The 18,357-nt window shown below is 32.3% G+C and overlaps 1 long non-coding RNA gene across 1 annotated transcript; it reads right to left on the bottom strand.

Moving 5' to 3' along the window:
* Positions 1-500: 500 nt before the first annotated feature.
* On the bottom strand, positions 501-9,784 carry LOC127706515 (uncharacterized). Its single transcript, XR_007984499.1, has 3 exons — positions 9,612-9,784; positions 5,968-6,019; positions 501-2,880 (listed from the first exon to the last, which is right to left on the bottom strand). It is a non-coding gene; the product is annotated as an uncharacterized LOC127706515 (long non-coding RNA).
* Between the last annotated feature and the right edge of the window lie 8,573 nt (positions 9,785-18,357).

The following is an 18,357-nucleotide window of genomic DNA, read 5'->3' as shown; positions in this document are numbered from 1 at the left end:
TTTGGTTGAGGCAAACTTAAGTAATAGAACGGAAACTAAAAATTTTGCAATTTTTCCATTTGTAAAGGGTCATAACTCTAGAACGGTAAAAGTGACGCCACCAAAATTCAAACTTGATCTGTGTTTTGTGGTAATAAGCATTGTGTATAAGTTTCATAACATTTGGTTGAGGCAAACTGAAGTTAGAGAAAGGAAACCAACTTTGGGACATACGTACGTACAGAGGGACAAGGGTACAGCGGGGGCATAAAAATAATTCCTATATACATGTACATCCCTTAACTTCATTCAAAGGGGAAGGGAGCACATGCACTTGTTTCTATCCATGGGAAGAACCACTATCAACGTATATTTAGGAGCAAATATAAGTTGATAGTGGTTCTTCCCATGGATAGAAACAAGTGCCTGTGGACAAACAAATGGTGGAAGGGAGTGCGAAATACATGATTTTCTAATAATTGTGTTGTGAGCAACAGTGAACGGGAAAACTCAACAATCCAGAAAATATACACTCTCTTTATTCAATTCTTATATACAAATAATGTGCATAATTCCCTTATATATCCTGGAAGACAATTAATTACACTGACGTATAAATTTAAGTATCTTAAAGGTGTGAACCTTCAACATGGAAGATAATAAGCAGAATATTGACTATCAGAACATAAATAATAATACAGGTTAATTACACACATATTACAAGATTACTTTTATGGTACTGAGTCAATATTATTGATTTTATTCTGACAATATATCTGAAAACAACAATAATATGGTATCTATTAGTCTTCCAAGTTTTACCTCATAAACTAATAAAACAGCCAGGTTTACAAAATATCCTAATTGAACAGCACCAATGTTTTAATGGATAGAAAGACATTAATAATATATTGTCACCAGTGTACTTGAAAATCTGATTTTTGATCAGCAATAAATTTTAATTGCATGCTTTCAAATATCCCTATGGCCCATGTCAATTTGATACAAAATCTTGACGACTGTCAGATATAGGTAGTGATGGTTCTTAAAAATTGTATTTTCCCAATCAAGGTGACATAAATTGGTATAAACTATATATGTATGTATCATTGTAAGTCTTTTATTGTTTGAACATTTGCATCTGGCTGAATTGAGATCTATGCATCATCACTTTGAGCATCTGTTTTGTAACAGAAATAAAACAACCTTAAACCTTTCTGCAAACTTAACAAATAACTTTGAAAAACTCAAACTTTATCAGTATGAATTAACTTCTTTCCAGTCTATAATTTCCCTGAATTGTATTTGCATTGCATTGTTATTTCAAAAATCTTTAAAGTGTTTTTTAATTACCTTTTCCCATTTTGTAACAACCAAAGAATATGATGTATATGCTGATGCAGACAAATATAAGTATCTGTATACAAAGGTAATCCACTACATTCAAAGACAACTAATTAAAATGAACAAAATATTCTTTAAACGAAAAAACAAATATTCTTCAAAAAATTAAAATATAATTTTTCATGCTAATGGAAAACACCAAAAAAAAAAAATTTGCATGTAAAGAGACACCTTAATGTATCTTTATAGATGTAACCATGTCCTTCAAACTAATTTTAAATTACAATAAGGCTTAAACAATCTGTATGATAAAATCCAAAAGCTTGAAATTAATATCTTCTGGCTTGAGTTTATTTACAAGATAAGTACCCTAGAAAATTAAGTTCTCATTTTTTCAATTACCTAAATGGAATTTTTTTAAATCAATATGTTTGGGTAGTTATGCAATTGTATATGATTTCTTTACATGCAAATGCATACCGGTATTGTAATATACTAGTATCTAAGATGGAATATGTGTTTATTTCAAATTGAAGCAAGATTGCTAAAATTTTATTATGGTTTGGAGACTTTTCAACTTTCTTCCAGTACAAATATTGCCAAAGAACAATATCAAACTATAACGTCAAATTATACATTAACCAACCAAATCTTAAAACTTTTCCTGAATGCTATTTTTTTCTTTCTTTTTATTTGGGTGGTTGGTAGTGGGGGCATCAATCCTTGTAGAATCATATAGAAATGCCTTCAGAAATTGTCAATATTATTTGAGGAACACATATTTCATCTTACAGATATTACTGGTGATCATCTGTGGATAGGATATGTAAATCAAAATCATACAATTACAACAAGTATGAACATGCAAACTAAATCCATGTAGACTCTTAAAATCATCTTGTAATTCTTATTTGAAAAGTTAATGAAACATGAAATTGCATGTAACTTTATGAAGAAACATATCAAAACACATGTAATGAAGTAACTTTTTAAATATTCACTATACCTATTATTTTTTGGCCATGTGGCTATAGATATTTATGAACTAGTAACTGCCAGAAATTACAAAAATTTTAACAATTCTTTTTTTCTTCTTTCCAATCAACTGTTGATATTTTTTCTTAATATCTTTTTGATAAGACAATAATGACTGAATTGACAGTATGGTGAATAAATATAAAAGCTATTTAGTACATTATAAAAATTAACAGTGTAATATACAGGGCAGGTAAATCCCAATCAGATCTTCCATGACAACAAAATTCACTATGTCTACCATGTGCACCATTTAAATGTTGATACATTTTTAAATTCATTGAAGTCATAATATTGTACATGTTTTCTTGTCCTTGAAAGGGTTATCTTTCACAGGATGAATCAATGGGTCATCTGCCATTCTTTGATTACAAAAATGTATCATTTCTGGTAAAGTTTTTGTCATTCTGACTCTATCGATTTTGAGGTGGTATGTCATTTGTTCCCGTTGATTTTTCAGCTTGATAATTTGATCATTCTTTGATTGGAAAGGCATGGTGTTAGGAGTCACAGTTCCAAAACCTGTACAGGAAAAACAACATCAAATATCATGCAAACAGAAAAATTACAACACACATAACAGTAAACTTCAGTAACAATGGGTTTTAAAATTTTTTTTTATTTTAAGAACCCATTTGAATACACACTACCCCCCCCCCTGAATATGAAGTAAAATATGTTCGTTTTATTTTCTGTAATTCATATTGAACTGTTTAAAGATGTCAAAATTTTGCTTTATGTAAAAACTAATTGTAGCCAAATACCGAACATATAAATAGTTGCTTTAGAAGATAATTCTCAACACCAGGAATTACTGAAGTTTTGGAAATAAAACTAAATAAGTACAGAAGGTATATTTCTAAAAACCAAGAAGACCTGGGTTCATGGTAGCATGCTTGACTCAAATGCAGGTTATTGGTTCTATCCTCAGATGGGTAAATGCTTGGTACTTGCTGCTTCTCACACTTACATTAAAAATACAGCAAACATTGATGTTTTTATTCAGAATGAAAAAATTTGAGAATGCTGATTTGTATTCCAGAACTTACTCTGTACAAACACATTTAAAACCCACCCTGTATGTTTGCTTGGTACATACCATGTCATATGTCTAAATAAACATTTAATAATTGCCGATGGACATACAAGTCATAATCAGCAATATATTTTGACCACAGATAGTCAGCTTTTGAAAAAAACAAAAGTAGAACAGAAACAAAATGAATCACAATGATGATTTAGCGATTGTGCTCTTCGGTGGATGGCACATTGCTCATCTCAACTGCATGCTAAACTGTAGTGGTATGTAACCACAAGTCAATATTTTCTCATGAAACAAAATAAAATCCTCCATAAGGTGCAGCTTGATACGACCACCGATTTTGAACCCTGAACAGTTGAGGCAAGTATGGACACAACATTCAAGCTTGATACAGCTCCGAATTTGGATTGTGATTAGATATTCGATACAGCATAGGTTTCTGACACAGAATGAAAGTGGTCTAAGAAATTAAAAATTTGAAAATGGACATTTACCTATTATGGTCCAATATCCCATATCTAAATACATGGTTGATTCAGCATACCAAAGAACCCCATGAATTCCAATTTTTTTGAATTCAAACAAAGTTTAATTTTGGACCCTTTGGACCTGAATGTGGATCAATTTAAAAAAGGGGCCGAAAATCCAAAATCTAAATACACGTTAGATTCAATATTTTAAAGAACCCCAAGAATTCAAAACTTTGAAAATAAACCCCATTGAAATTGGTCAAGAATTTATACAAAGTATTAGAAAAGTATTGCTTTTGGTCCCTATATATAGCTAATCCCTAAAATTCAATTCCAACCTTCCTTTTGTGGTATGGGACCTTGTGGTACAATTTAATAGAGATCCATACACTTATACTCAAGTTATTGTCTGAAAACCAAATGGAGTCATACCATTATATGACCGCAAAAATTTTGTGCCAAAAGTCGCATAAAAAAATCAACAACCGGGTCAACTGTGATTATATATTGTTATATATAAATGTCTATAATAACTGAGAGTCTGAAAAATTAAACCTCACTGTATCTTGAAGTTCTTATTCTAAATGTGGACCACAAAATCACTTTAACCACAGACTGAACCTTATTGTTGACAACTTCAGAATGTATGATTGATTGTATGTCTTGATTCAGCGACAATAAATACCTATCACTGTTCTCTGATAAAAACCACAAAAAAAAAGAAAAACAATTATGCTAAGTATTATTTCCATGTATGCTAATGCACATAGTTTTTTAGATACTGTTAGAATTTTATTTATAGGGTACATAAAATATATTTTTAACACATGTCCACTCTTTAAAAGAATCTTTGCAAAAATGATATTATTAAAAGACGACTGTTTAATTCATAAAGGATAGAAATTAAAACCTTTTCATTACAATTGTTAACCATGCTATTTGTCTTTGTCATTCTATCTTGCATGTGTCATGCATTTACCGAAGCTATCTAAAAACACTAATGCATGTAAAGCATTTACATACATGACATATACATGTACATGTATAACAATGCATGTCAGAGACAATACAAAAATAGTGAGTTGTGTAAACATTTGTACACATGCTTTCAAAGTTGCTCCTGTTTTACTCTTCTTATATTTACTTGGCTTTGACACCCTTTACTGCTTTAAGCCAGTTTTGAAATCACAAAAGATTTTGCTATAAATAGGATCAGACCGCTTTTTAATAAACTGTTTCGCTGAGCACAGCTGGATACGCCCGCAGAGGTCCAACCCTGGACAGTTGGGGCAAAAATGGACACAATATTCAAGCTTGATACAAGTCTGAATTTGGATTGTAATTAAATATTTGACATATTATAGGTTTCTGAATAAATGTAGTCAAAGAACTTGAAATTGGATGTATGGATTGAATTTATATTCAATTAAAGATTTCTTGCTGTTGTGCAATACACTGTGCTGTTGCGCAATACCTAGTACATGTAAATCTGTTGTCAGACTATAAACAAATAAAGTTCAATTTCTTCTCAATGTCATATTTGAAATTTATGAAAATCAATAGGGAGATTACATTTATAGCTATAAATAATTCACCAAAGTTTCATGAGAACTGCTGAAAGCATTTTTGAGTTATTGTCCAAAAACTAGAAAATCCCCCCTTTTTTAATGAATAAAACCCCATAACTCAGAAATGTAAAATCTAAAATTTATAAAATTCAAAAGGGAGCTTACATCAACAGATATAAACAATTCACCAAAATTTCTTGCAAATTGGTGAAAGCATTCTCGAGTTATTGTCGGAAAACTGTAAAATCCCACCTTTTTTAATGAATAAAACCCCAAAACTCAGAAACGGTAAATCTGAAATTTATAAAAAATGAAAGGGATCTCACGTCAATAGATATAAACAATTCACCAAAGTTTCATGCATATTGGTTAAAGCTTTTTTGAGCTAATGTCTGACATGTTGACGATGGACAGTCGGACAACGGTATACCATAATACGTCCCGTAAACGGGTGTATAAAAAATCCAGAACCTGCACACATGCAAATACAATGTATTGTATGTACTACACAAAATTGTGAACTACTTACCGGTACCTAGACTATCTAGATGTTACCACACAGTTTGGACTAGATCCTCTACCTGAAATGTAAATCTAACTTATTAGTTGTTGAATGGAATCATTCCCTGAATGTAAAAGTTTCCTCTAAGGAGGTACATATATGTTCTCCTTTAGACTCAATGTTACTTGATATGATATTAACTAATTCTTCTCAAACAAACATTTAGGGGGGTTAAAGTGTTAGCAGAAAAACTGGTTAGATGACAGCATTGTGGTCGTCACTGTTAACAAATATTCTATATGAAAGAAATGAAATAGTTGAAAGGATTTTCATTTGTTGGTACTATTATCATCCAAGTAAATTAAAGGTACATCACTATATAAGGACAATTTCAAATTTAAACTTATTATGGTTAAAGTTATATATTAATAGTTAACATCTCAATTCTTGTTTGAGAAACAACAAAAATTCTTTTAAATACAATAGACTCTTGTCTTAATTTAAAGGTGGACTTCACTTTTAGGGCACCCTTTAATTTGTACAGATATAAACAAGGCACTGTTCAATGTGGATAGGGATTTAATCAAAATATACCATCTTTTCATATTTACTGTTAAGAAATAAAGATACATATATGTGTATAATGTTACTAATTAAATTCCTTTTGTAATAAAATTATTACTGCTAGACTCAATTAATAGAATCTTGATAGTGCAACTACCTCATTAATCTTTTTCAGTCGAGTTTTTTCTTCTTTTTGATCAAATAGGTGTTGATTTTAGGTACAAAAAAACATGATCAGTTAACATGTCTAATTATCTATTATGAAAAATAGAGAATACCACACAGCTGTTCATGCATGTGGTGGTGTTGTAGATGCAATCAAAACTATATCAGCTATTCTCTTTTAACTTTAATTTTATTAAGATAACAACAGTAAGAAAGCTATCGGAAATTCACAATCAATCTGACATCTCATCCGAACGATTAGTTGAAGTGGTCACACTTAAAATGAAAATATAAACAAACAGCTGATTGGTTATGTAATGTTTATCCTACATGTATGCATTTAAAATTAGAATTCAAACCATTGCCCAGTTCCCCTTTAATCGTCTACATTTCAAAATTTGAAGAGGTACAGTAGTGTTTCCTGCAGCTTTTTTCTCAGAAGGCACTCTTAGCACAATTGGCTACACTTTTAAGGGCACGCTTCGCGCGGAGGACTACACTTATAGGGCACTAGTACTCTTTACATAGACTTAAAGGCACTGTAATAGATAGGGATTTAATGGAACATACAATTGTTTCATATTTATTGGTAAGAAATAAAGATATGTATATTCATGATATTAGGTTGTTAACTTAATCCCTTTTTGTAATAAAATTATCACTTCTAGACTCAGCTAATAGGATGTTTATCATGTTCATTGTGCAACTGCCTCATTTCAATCAATAACTCCAGTTATAAACTTTAATACTGGATCACTGAGACTGATTGTCTAAGGATGTGTCGTGAAAGTGGACTTTGCATGACCAAGAGAATATGCACAAAAGATGTGCCAAATACCTTTTGGATCTCGCATGTTTATACCAATCAAAGCTACCTTGGCTCATAACTGTACAAACAGTTTTAGAATATTCAAAGATTGTATAGCAAGACTGACTATACATACAATGTACATGTATTCTTCTGCTTTTCATCTTTTTTCCATCTGTGTTTTTTTGTGTGTTTTTTTTTTTTTTGAAAGGTTGTTGATTTTTTTGTACTATTCAAAACTATATGAGCTATATTCTTAACTCTAATTTTATTAAGATAACAAAAGTATTATGTCGGTTAAAAGCTCATTAGAGCTTATGTTATGTCCTTGTTTGTATACTATGCCGACTCTAAATAAAGCTTATTTATATGAAAGCCGTCGTAAATTCACACCCAATCCGACATCTCGACCGACGGAATAGTATATATAGAAAATATAAACAAACTGTGGTAATGTTCATCCCATTCATCGTAAAATTATAATACAAACAATCGCCTGGTTCCCTTTTAAATTGTCTACATTTTGATATTGTAGAGGTACAAATCGATGTTTCCTATTAGATACAATCATCAATCGTATTTGTACTCTGTCGCTTCAAAACTGTTCAAACATTACGAAATTCAATAAAGTGTTGGCCATTGAAATTTTGATTTTGGTTCCAAGGGAAATAACTCGAAATGGTCTTGCTAAAAGATGAATTGCGGAACCGATATTAAATCACGACGGGGCGTTCTAAAATACGATGGAAAAGGGACATGGCGCCAAATTTTTTTCCTTAAAAGGGCAGGGCGTCAAGAAAACAAGGCATGGCGCCATACCAAGCCAAAACATCCTGCAGGAAACACTATACAGAGTCGATATTGTCCTTATTTGATTTAATCATCAACCATATTTGTATTCAGTTGCTTACCAAATTCAATAAAATGTCTGCTATATAAATTTTGATTTCCTCCAGAGGGAAATAACTTGAAATGATCATATTAAAGGATGAAAGACAGAACCGATTTTAAATTTGGCAGGGCATTATAAAATACGACACAAAAGGGGCATGGTGCCAAATGTTTCACAAAGAAGTACAGGGTGTCAAGAAAACACAACAGGACATGGTGCCCTCCTGAAACACCCTGTAAGAAACACTTTCTTAAAATAACATAGTCATATATATGCATAGACTTTTATGCAAGTAACCTTATGAAAATAAGCAACATCTAAAATACACAAGAAAATGTTTATAAATGTATGTTGCTGTCAGTACGTCTTTTCTGTTTTCGTTGTGTGTTAGGATTGGTCTCTCACTGACGAATAACCTACATCCTTTATATCTTATACATGTACAGACCAAATATGCATGTTGGATCATCGGAATATCCATGATATTTTGGCCACTGGACATTGAGCAAGTAACAACCAATCAATGTTTAAGAGTTTCACAAGTTTGTTCCAAAATGTTCATATTATTACACTGAATTTTTGCTGTCCCATGGACAATGCCTTGGAAATGAAATATGTGCACAGAAATAAACCCAATTAACTGTTTATTGGTGTATTATCTATATGTACATTTACACCGGTAGTATTGCTTTGAAAAATGCTCTCAAATGTCTGCCATGCACCACATAATTACCTAGTGAAAAAAAACACTGGTAAAAATGGAAATTGTAAAATCTTGTTAAACATGTTTACATAATGTATATTTGTGTGACAAAATTTCCACATATTATGACATTGTTGTTTATAATGTCATGTATCATGTATATGTTGTTTATCCACAATATCAGTAACCTAGTTGACAAAATGGATATCTTTCAAGCATCAAATAAGGTAATTAAACATTATTTAAACTACAGTTTTTGACATTTCTACCTCTTAAAAGATTATTAAGATGCATATTAGATCAAGTCTATTCAAAGCCCCACCCAGATGTTCACTTTCTACCAAGTATAAATTGTTGAAGTCTTACTCTTTGACGAATAAACAATAAAGATCATAGTTTGCGATCGTAAACGATATGGTTAACGCAGAAACCTATGCTACCATTTTAGCAGTTCAAACATCATTATTTTTGACAGTTGTGTGCATAAATTTGTAAATATTCAATGTTGACAACGGATAAAATCATACTATTATAATCACCTTTACACCCTACAAATACCGAAATCTCTCGCTTTTTGAGTCTGCTTTACTGACTAAAACAAACATTAAATGACATAAAGCTAGAATGAATTTCGGTCGCCGACAGGTGCTTGCTTTCTTTCCAAACCAAGTCAAAATGGCGACGTATTGATTTCGATAAACCTATAGTCTGTTTCCAACTTTGAGACTGGTTCCGATCTTTACCTCTTAAATATAGCACCCAATTTACCACCTTTAGCATCTGGAATATCTATCTTCCCTACCTAAGTGTGCTCTGAATTGTATGACAATGTGTAAAAAATACATTGGAAATTATTCATCTTAATCACATTTTCATGATTTTAGTCAAAGAACGGCATTTTTTGCTGTAACTTTACTTGTTATACTTATCTAATCTAAATAAATTTCGTCGGTGATTTGTTTATAAAAACTGGCACAAATTAAAGAATCTTCATACATATTCAAGCCAAATGTCATTTTAACGAGCATTCTGAGAGTATTGCATGATAATACATATCGCCCCATACCGGTTAAAAATTCATTGTAATGGAACAAAATGCTAACTTGATCTATAACTTGTCATGGTGTAAACTATATAACAAATATCAAGTCAATATCTTCAAGTATGACGAAAAAAAGTATGGAAAAACTGATTATTTAAGTGAATTTTCTTAGTCCAAGGACAATAACTCTGCATAAAATTATCAGACCGGAACAAAATTCGAACTTGATCTGTAACTTGTCATGAACAAACTATAAATTAATTATCAAATCAATATCTTCATGCATGACGAAAAAAAGTGCGGAAAACTGATTATTTGAGTGATTTTTTTTAGTCCAAGGACCATAAATCTGCACAAAATCATCAGACCGGAACAAAATTCGAACTTGATCTGTAACTCGTCATGATAAAACAATACATCATATATCAAATCAATATCTTCAAGCACGAAGAAAAAAAGTGCGGAAAACTGATTTGCCGGACTGTCGGATGGACAGATAGGCGGACGGAATGCAAACCTAAAGTCCCCTTCGACTACGTCGGTAGGGGACTAAAAAGAGGGGTCCATGAACTCGTTTTCAAGCCGATGATAAATCAGTCTGAATGATAAAAATCAGTCGAAAATGCATCTTTTCCCGATATGTGACAGTTTTGTACGTCGTGAAAAATAACATTTTACGTTAGCAACGTCATAACCTTCCCTGTAACTGTATCGTATGTCCTTTTTAAACTGTATACCTACCTAAAATATATTTTTCTACTAGCTGTATACCGTAACTTGAAAATAATGAGATTATGTCATTATGTATAACGCGGGACATATCAGAGATTGATTTGAACAACTTGAGTGAAAATAGGTTGAAATATGAACGAATATTTACAATATGTAACATGAATCAAAATTTAAGCATAAATGAATATATATATGGTATTCATCACAACAAGCGCCTTGTATGCAACTACAACTGAGCTTGGGCACAGTGTCTATATGAGCGGCAAAATATTGTCCCCAAGACAATATTTCATGACTTTGTATCATGAAATTTTGTCCCCTATCTATGAAATATTGTCCAGAGAATGACAAATTTTCATATGAAATTTTGTCCATATGTAGACAATATTTCATAGATGAATAGCAGAAATTTTGTCTTGTTAAAGGGAGGTTATCAACAATTACGTTTTGTAAATATTAAGACATTATTTCATAGATGGGTTGTCATGAAATTTTGTCTCAATATTTCATTGGGAACAAATGTTACATATACAGCCATACCTGATAAGGATTTGAAATCTGAAATAGATCAAGGATTTGTATAGTAAGATTGTACGACTATTGTAAAAAAAAAAGTCCCATATTTTTATTAATGTATAAGTTTTATCGTTACTGTAATTTATCGCTTGCGCTTATACCTAAACATGAGACTTGTATTTGTTAATCCTGTAGCATTTATAGCAGTCTCAGCGTACCCACAGGCTCTTTTATTTTCCTTTTATTTTTTGTGTTTAGTTTTTTAGTAAACATTCGTTAATTTTTAAACTTATTTTCACTTAATTGATGCTCTTATCCAAGCGATATTTCAATAACAGTATAGTTGATATTATTTAACGACTTATACTAAGTCATGGTATTTAAATCTGAGATTACTCCGAGATTACTATACCACATATGTTAAAGTAATCTCAGTTTTGGTTAAAGAAATTAAGGAAATAAATTTTACAGAACTGATTATTTATTCAAAAGATTTTTCGAGTTTTTTTTTTTGTCGAGCCTGCGACTTCTGTCGCAGAAAGCTCGACATAGGGATAGTGATCCGGCGGCGGCGGCGACTAACTACTTAAAAGCTTTCTATTTTAGAAGGTGGAAGACCTGGATACTTTATACTTTGTATATAGATGCCTTATGTTATGAAGTTTCCGTCTGTCATATGTCCATTGTCCTTTACCCCATTTTCATGTTTCAGCGACTACTAGAAAAAAAAGTTAAGATTTTTTGTTATGTTAATTTCTCTCTTATAATGAGTAATATGATAACTTTATTTAGTATGTGCGTACCTTGCCTGTCAGACAGTTTTCATCTGACCTCCACCTCATTTCATGGATCAGTGAACAAGGTTAAGTTTTCCTGGTCAGTCCATATATCAGATACTATAAGCTATAGCGTCTACTATATTTGGTGAATGAAATGATTGTAAGGTGTACATGTCCAACTGGCAGGTGTCATCTGACCTTGACCTCATCTTCATGGTTCAGTGGTTAAAGTTAAGTTTTTTGTTTTGATCTTTTTTTCTCATATTATAGGCAATAGGTCAACTATATTTGCTGTATGGAAATATTTTACGATGTACATATCAGTCTGGCACGTTTTATTTGACCTTAGCCTGATTTTCAAGGTTCATTGCTCAGTGTTAAGTTTTTGTGTTTTGGTCTGGTTTTTAAAAAAACTATATGCAATAGGTCAACTATATTAAGTGTATGGAATTATGTCTGTCTGGCAGGTATCATCTTACCTTGACCTCATTTTCGTGGTTCATTGGTCAATGTTAAGTTTTCATGGTTAAGTTTGTTTCTTAGATACTATAAGCAATAGGTCAACTATATTTGGTGTATGGAATGATTGTAAGGTGTTTATATGTCTGTCTGGTAGGTATCATCTGACCTTGAAATCGTACTTTCTTGTTAATTTGACCTGTTGACACAATTAGTAATGCATTTCTGTTATTCAATGTTTACTTATTTTGTGTTATATCTCGTCTCACTATTCAAAAGTTTTAATATATACCACCTTTGATAAGTATGTAGTATGACGATAAATTTTCACTTCTGTTCTCGTACTCCTAATTACAAAATTATTATATCTAAATTACCTGTGTACGTTATTTTATTGAACGCCATTTTGTCCCAGGTTAGCGTTGTCTTTTTGACATTGTTCCTACATCTTTTTTTTATTAATATTGTATCTTTATTGTGTCATAGGTCAAACTTATTCGTTCAGTGTATGTTTACTTGTTTTTGTTTATATGTCTTTTTGATGGAGTTAAGCCATTTCAATTGGTATTTTATATTGGTTCTTTTTATGTTGTAATGTTACACTACTGTTTCAAGTTAGGGTGAAGGTTGGCGTCTGTTAAAACGTTTAAACCCGCTGCATTCGTATGCACCTGTCCTAAGTCAGGCCCCTTTTGTTAAGTGGTTGTCGTTTTTTGGTGTGGTTCATAAGTGTTTCTCGTTTCTCCTTTTATATATAGATTAGACCGGTGCGTTCCCTGTTTGAATTGTTTTACACTAGTCATTTTGGGGCCCTTTATAGCTGTTCGGTTTGAGCCAAGGCTCCGTGTTGATTGCCGTACTTTGACCTATAATTGTTTACTTTTTATACATTGTGACTTGGATGGAGAGTTGTCTCATTGGCACTCATACCACATCTTCTTATTAATATTGACCTCATTTTCATGGTTAAGTTTGTTTCTTAGATACTATAAGCAATCGGTCAACAATATTTAATGCATAGATTGATTGTAAGGTGAATGTGACTGTCTGGTAGGTATCATCTGCCCTTGACCTCATTTTCATGGTAAATTAGTCAGTGTTAAGTTTTCATGGTTTAGTTTGTTTCTTAGAAACTATAAGCAATTATTATAGGTCAACTATATTAATTTGATGTATGTAATGATTGTAAGTTGTACATGTATTTCCGGTTTGGTTTATCTGACCTTCACCTCATTTTCTTGGATCATGTCAGATTTATGTGATACTTGTAGTAAAGCTTTATATTTATAGGACTATCAACATAAAGCCAATTGTTAGTAAAGCAGGCGAGACATTTCAGCGTGTGCACTCTTGTTAAAACTCTTACTAGGGTTGTCTAGATTTTTGCAAATATATTATGTGAGGTCTTCTTTGTGCATTTACACTAAATGTTCATATCAGAATAGGGTCCGTTTGAATTTGCCTATTAACTTAAATCATGTATTTGTTTAGTAAGATATCAAACATCTGGACACACATAACATACTAGTGGACAATCAACATGGCTTCAGAGCAAAACGCAGCTGTGAAACAAAACTTCTTATATTAAGTCATGAACTACTCAGTTACCTTCATAACGGCATACAAACAGACCTTATAATTTTAGACTTCTCCAAGACATTTGACAAGGTACCTCACAAAAAAATTATTGAGGAAGATGGATAATTATGGCATAAGGGGAAATACCTGGAATTGGGTATCAGCCTTCCTTAATAATAGAACGCAACAGGTTGCCTTAGATGGGGAGGTATCTGGTCAAATGCCTGTGGTCAGTGGGGTGCCTCATGGCTCAGTCTTGGGTCCTCTTCTTTTCCTGATTTTCATAAATGATCTTCCTGCAACAGTAACATCAAAAACACGCTTGGGAACAGACTTGGGGTATGCAATTTCACCCAGAAAAATGCAATTCACTTACTGTAACAAGATCACAGTCACCTTACAAACATAACTATATACTTAAAGGCCACATGTTTTTGAATCCGACAACACAGCAAAATATTTATCTTGGTATCACCTTATCCAACAACATGTCTTGGGATACTCATACAAACAACATTACAGCTAAAGCAAATAAGATCTTGGGCTTTTTAAAAAGAAACCTAAAAATAAACCAAGAAGAAACAAAAAGTTTGGCTTATAAATCTATGGTACGTTCAAACCTAGAATATTGCTCTTCAGTTTGGTCTCCTTACACCCAAAAACAAAAAAAAAACAACATCGAAAAAGTACAGAGAAGGACAGCACGCTACGTCACCAACAGGTACCACAACACCTCACAACACTTCCATGATTGACCATCTTAAATGGAAGTCACTAGAAATTCATAGAAACATCAACCGAGTAACAATGATGTATAAAATCACACACCACCGTATAGCAGTAGACCCAAACCTTTACCTTTCACCACAGCCAGTCAAAAACACCAGATTCACAAATTCACTACAATATCAAACATTCAGCACCAGAGAACAGATTACTTTAAGTACAGCTTTTTCCCATACACAATTGTACTTTGGAATTCACTTCCACAAAACATCATCAGTGTCAACTCTTTGGATCAGTTTAAAATACTGATCCAAAGTCAGTATGTTTAAATATCTACCCTGTTTGTATATATATGTAAATGTGTTTATTTTTATTTTTGCACAAAATTATTTTTGATTATTGCACTCTTCAAATTGTTATCTTTTAATTAGTGTCTGTTGTCGATGCGCCGACGTATAGTCATCAATGTGCTGATGGATCATCGTACGATGTATATACAAATTGCATAAAAATCCTTGCTCAAATCAAAATTGAAACTCTGTGCTACATATTAATCGATTCTGTTGATATTTCAGCATACAGATTTGTAGACGGTAAATTGCACATTGCTAGAAAACAAAGAAATATTGATGTCAACCTGAGACTCGAGACTACTACAACACAGTAGTCTATACGTGCCAACGGTAAATTTGGTAATAATTTAATACAAATAGACTGGGACTATTATAGTCCCAGAAATAGACGGGTCCCGGTAAAGTGAGAAACGGAACAGAAACGAAACAGAGCGAAACGAAACGAAACATGGCGAAACGAAACGAAACACAGCGAAACGAAACGAAACACGACGAAACGGAACGAAACATGTAAATTGAGAAACGAAACACAACGAAACGAAACAAAATCTGTATTTTGAGGAACGACCTATAGAAAATCTTCCTGACATAGCCGAATATCAATGTGGGTTTAGAGGGCCCTTTTGATTGATATCATCTAATCGTTTGCTTAAAAATCGTCAAAAAACAACATTGGTGGTATGTTTATCTTTTCGGACAATTGTGCCTCACCCTTTCCTTAAACTCTGGATCTGTCTCTGCTTTTTTTATACATGTATATGTATACAAAAGATCTCGTTTAATCCAAAGAGAACGTGTGATTAACGGTTTATTCGAACACACTTAACACACTGTGATTAACTTCACTGATTGCCGCACTAGAAAGAACGCATTACATACCAGTTCTATTGTGCTTTGTATTTTTCTATGCTTTATAGTCCCACACATTGTTATCATTAATAATATTATGATATATTAGTATGTATAACTTTTCATTCGATCACGTCTGTTAATATCATTGTATATGCAATAATCTTCAATAGGTTTTTATCATTTATTGTTTATGAGTTTGTGCCAAGAAAGGTATTTGATTCATGAATGAAACACTTACATGTACGTATCCCAAGTGAAATAACCATAGCCAAAATATGGAAATGGTATGGACACTTTGCCATACATAACTTTAGGTAGTAGGATCCAAATGTTCAAGTTGGATGCATTCACCCTATATGTGGCTACAACATTGTCAAGTCCGACCTGGGACGTCAAAGGGGGGATTGACCATGTTGCGACCTGACGTCTCTTTTGAAAGTACATGTGACCTTTAAAATGTTTAAACCGGGAATCAAATCAGTTTAGAACTGAATAGTTTGCTTAAAAGTGACCTGGTGACCCGAGGCAATTTTTAATCGTGACCTTGTGATCTAAAGTGGTACTGGAGCACAGTCACTTTTCTCCTTTTATTCATACAATATTGTATGTTCGACTCGTCATGTTCTACTTTCTTTTTTAAACTTACGGTACCGAATATTGTGTTTTATTATTCGCCATTTATCTTGACAGACGCGTGTTACTAGGTATAGTATCTACCACATTTTCAAAAGATAAGCTACGAAGTACATACGGCATCTACATACAGTTGAAGTCGATGGTACCTGTTGTAAGTAGTTTAAAAGGTTAATATGAATTGAACTTGTATTGAACGAGATTATGTCTTGCCTGATTTGCAACAAAATGAAAGAAGAAGAATGTCATCATGGTCATGGACTGCCATAATAAAAAATCTTTGAAACTTAAAAACAAAAGAAGAAACGAATACAAACTAGAATATGTTTTAGTGACGAATTAGAAATGGACATATTGTGTAGACACCTATCTATTGTTGAAATTATACTATATGTTGCCTTCTAGATGTCCTTAGTTTGTTCTTGTCGTTTGGTTGCTGTCTTATTGACGTGTGACCTACATTTCATACAGTTTCAGTTCCGTTGAGTGTACTTTTGAATCGGTGCATGAAAAATCATAACTAAACTGGTTATTGTGTATAGATTAATTGTGAACCAAAGAGAGATGTACACAGACACTTGTTTCTATCAATATGTAATACACATGAATAGTCGACCTTCCCATTTGGAGATGTACCTAAATTAAAAATATTAATATGTAAACAGAAAATAATGTTACACTTTTCAATCTCTAACTTCCCCTCCCTCCATTTTTTTTTTTTACTGTATCAATATTAAAGACATGTCGCTTCTAAACAAAATCTGATTGATCTGTAGCTTATCCCCCAAACCTGCTTTGATACAAACTTAAATATGTTCCTCGATCATTAAATTCGATCCCAAAACTTAAAAGACATACATATCTAAATAGTCGTAATTAATTCCATTGAGCACGAAACTATAATCCAAATCAAATTTTATTTATTTGGATATTCTAAAATACATTTCTTTTTCCGCAGAAATTACAAAAAAAAAAAATATTATTATCTGGTTTGACTGGGAAATACTGATTTAAGATGATACATTGTACACAAAATATTATAAAATATTATGTCCCACCCTTTGAGTGGAAAACATATCATGTTTTAGCATAAAATCGTCTATTTTGGAGTGAAAAAAATTGGATGATTTAAATAAATTAGATGTTTTTGATGGTCTTTTGGATTCTGTTGACAGTTTTGACTTTTCTACTCTAATTAAATGGTCGTTTGGAAGATCTGAATGCGAATTTTCTACTCTTTACACTACACCTCCACACAATCTTATCAAACAAAAGTTTTCTTATTTAATTAAATGGTCGTTTGGTAAATCTGAATGCAAATATATTTGCTGCCATTCATTTAAAGCCTTCTTCTTTAATGTGAAAGGTAAATATGCTAGATATACTTACTGGAGGTGGAATGAGATGATTGAAGCTGTTAATTTCCCCTTGATAATATTTATGTACGTTTTGGCAACAAAGTTTATCGACAGGTTGTAGGTATTCCAATGGGCACTAATTGCGCCCCTTTAATAGCAGACTTGTTTTTGTACTGTTATGAATCATAGTTTATGACCACACTAATTAAAGACCCGTCAAAATTGCATTTAACTGATAAATTCAACAACACTTACCT

Source organism: Mytilus californianus, unplaced genomic scaffold (genome assembly GCF_021869535.1).
Source record: "Mytilus californianus isolate M0D057914Y unplaced genomic scaffold, xbMytCali1.0.p SCAF_1, whole genome shotgun sequence".
Lineage (NCBI taxonomy): Eukaryota > Metazoa > Mollusca > Bivalvia > Mytilida > Mytilidae > Mytilus > Mytilus californianus.
This window is presented reverse-complemented; position numbering and strand designations above follow the sequence as displayed.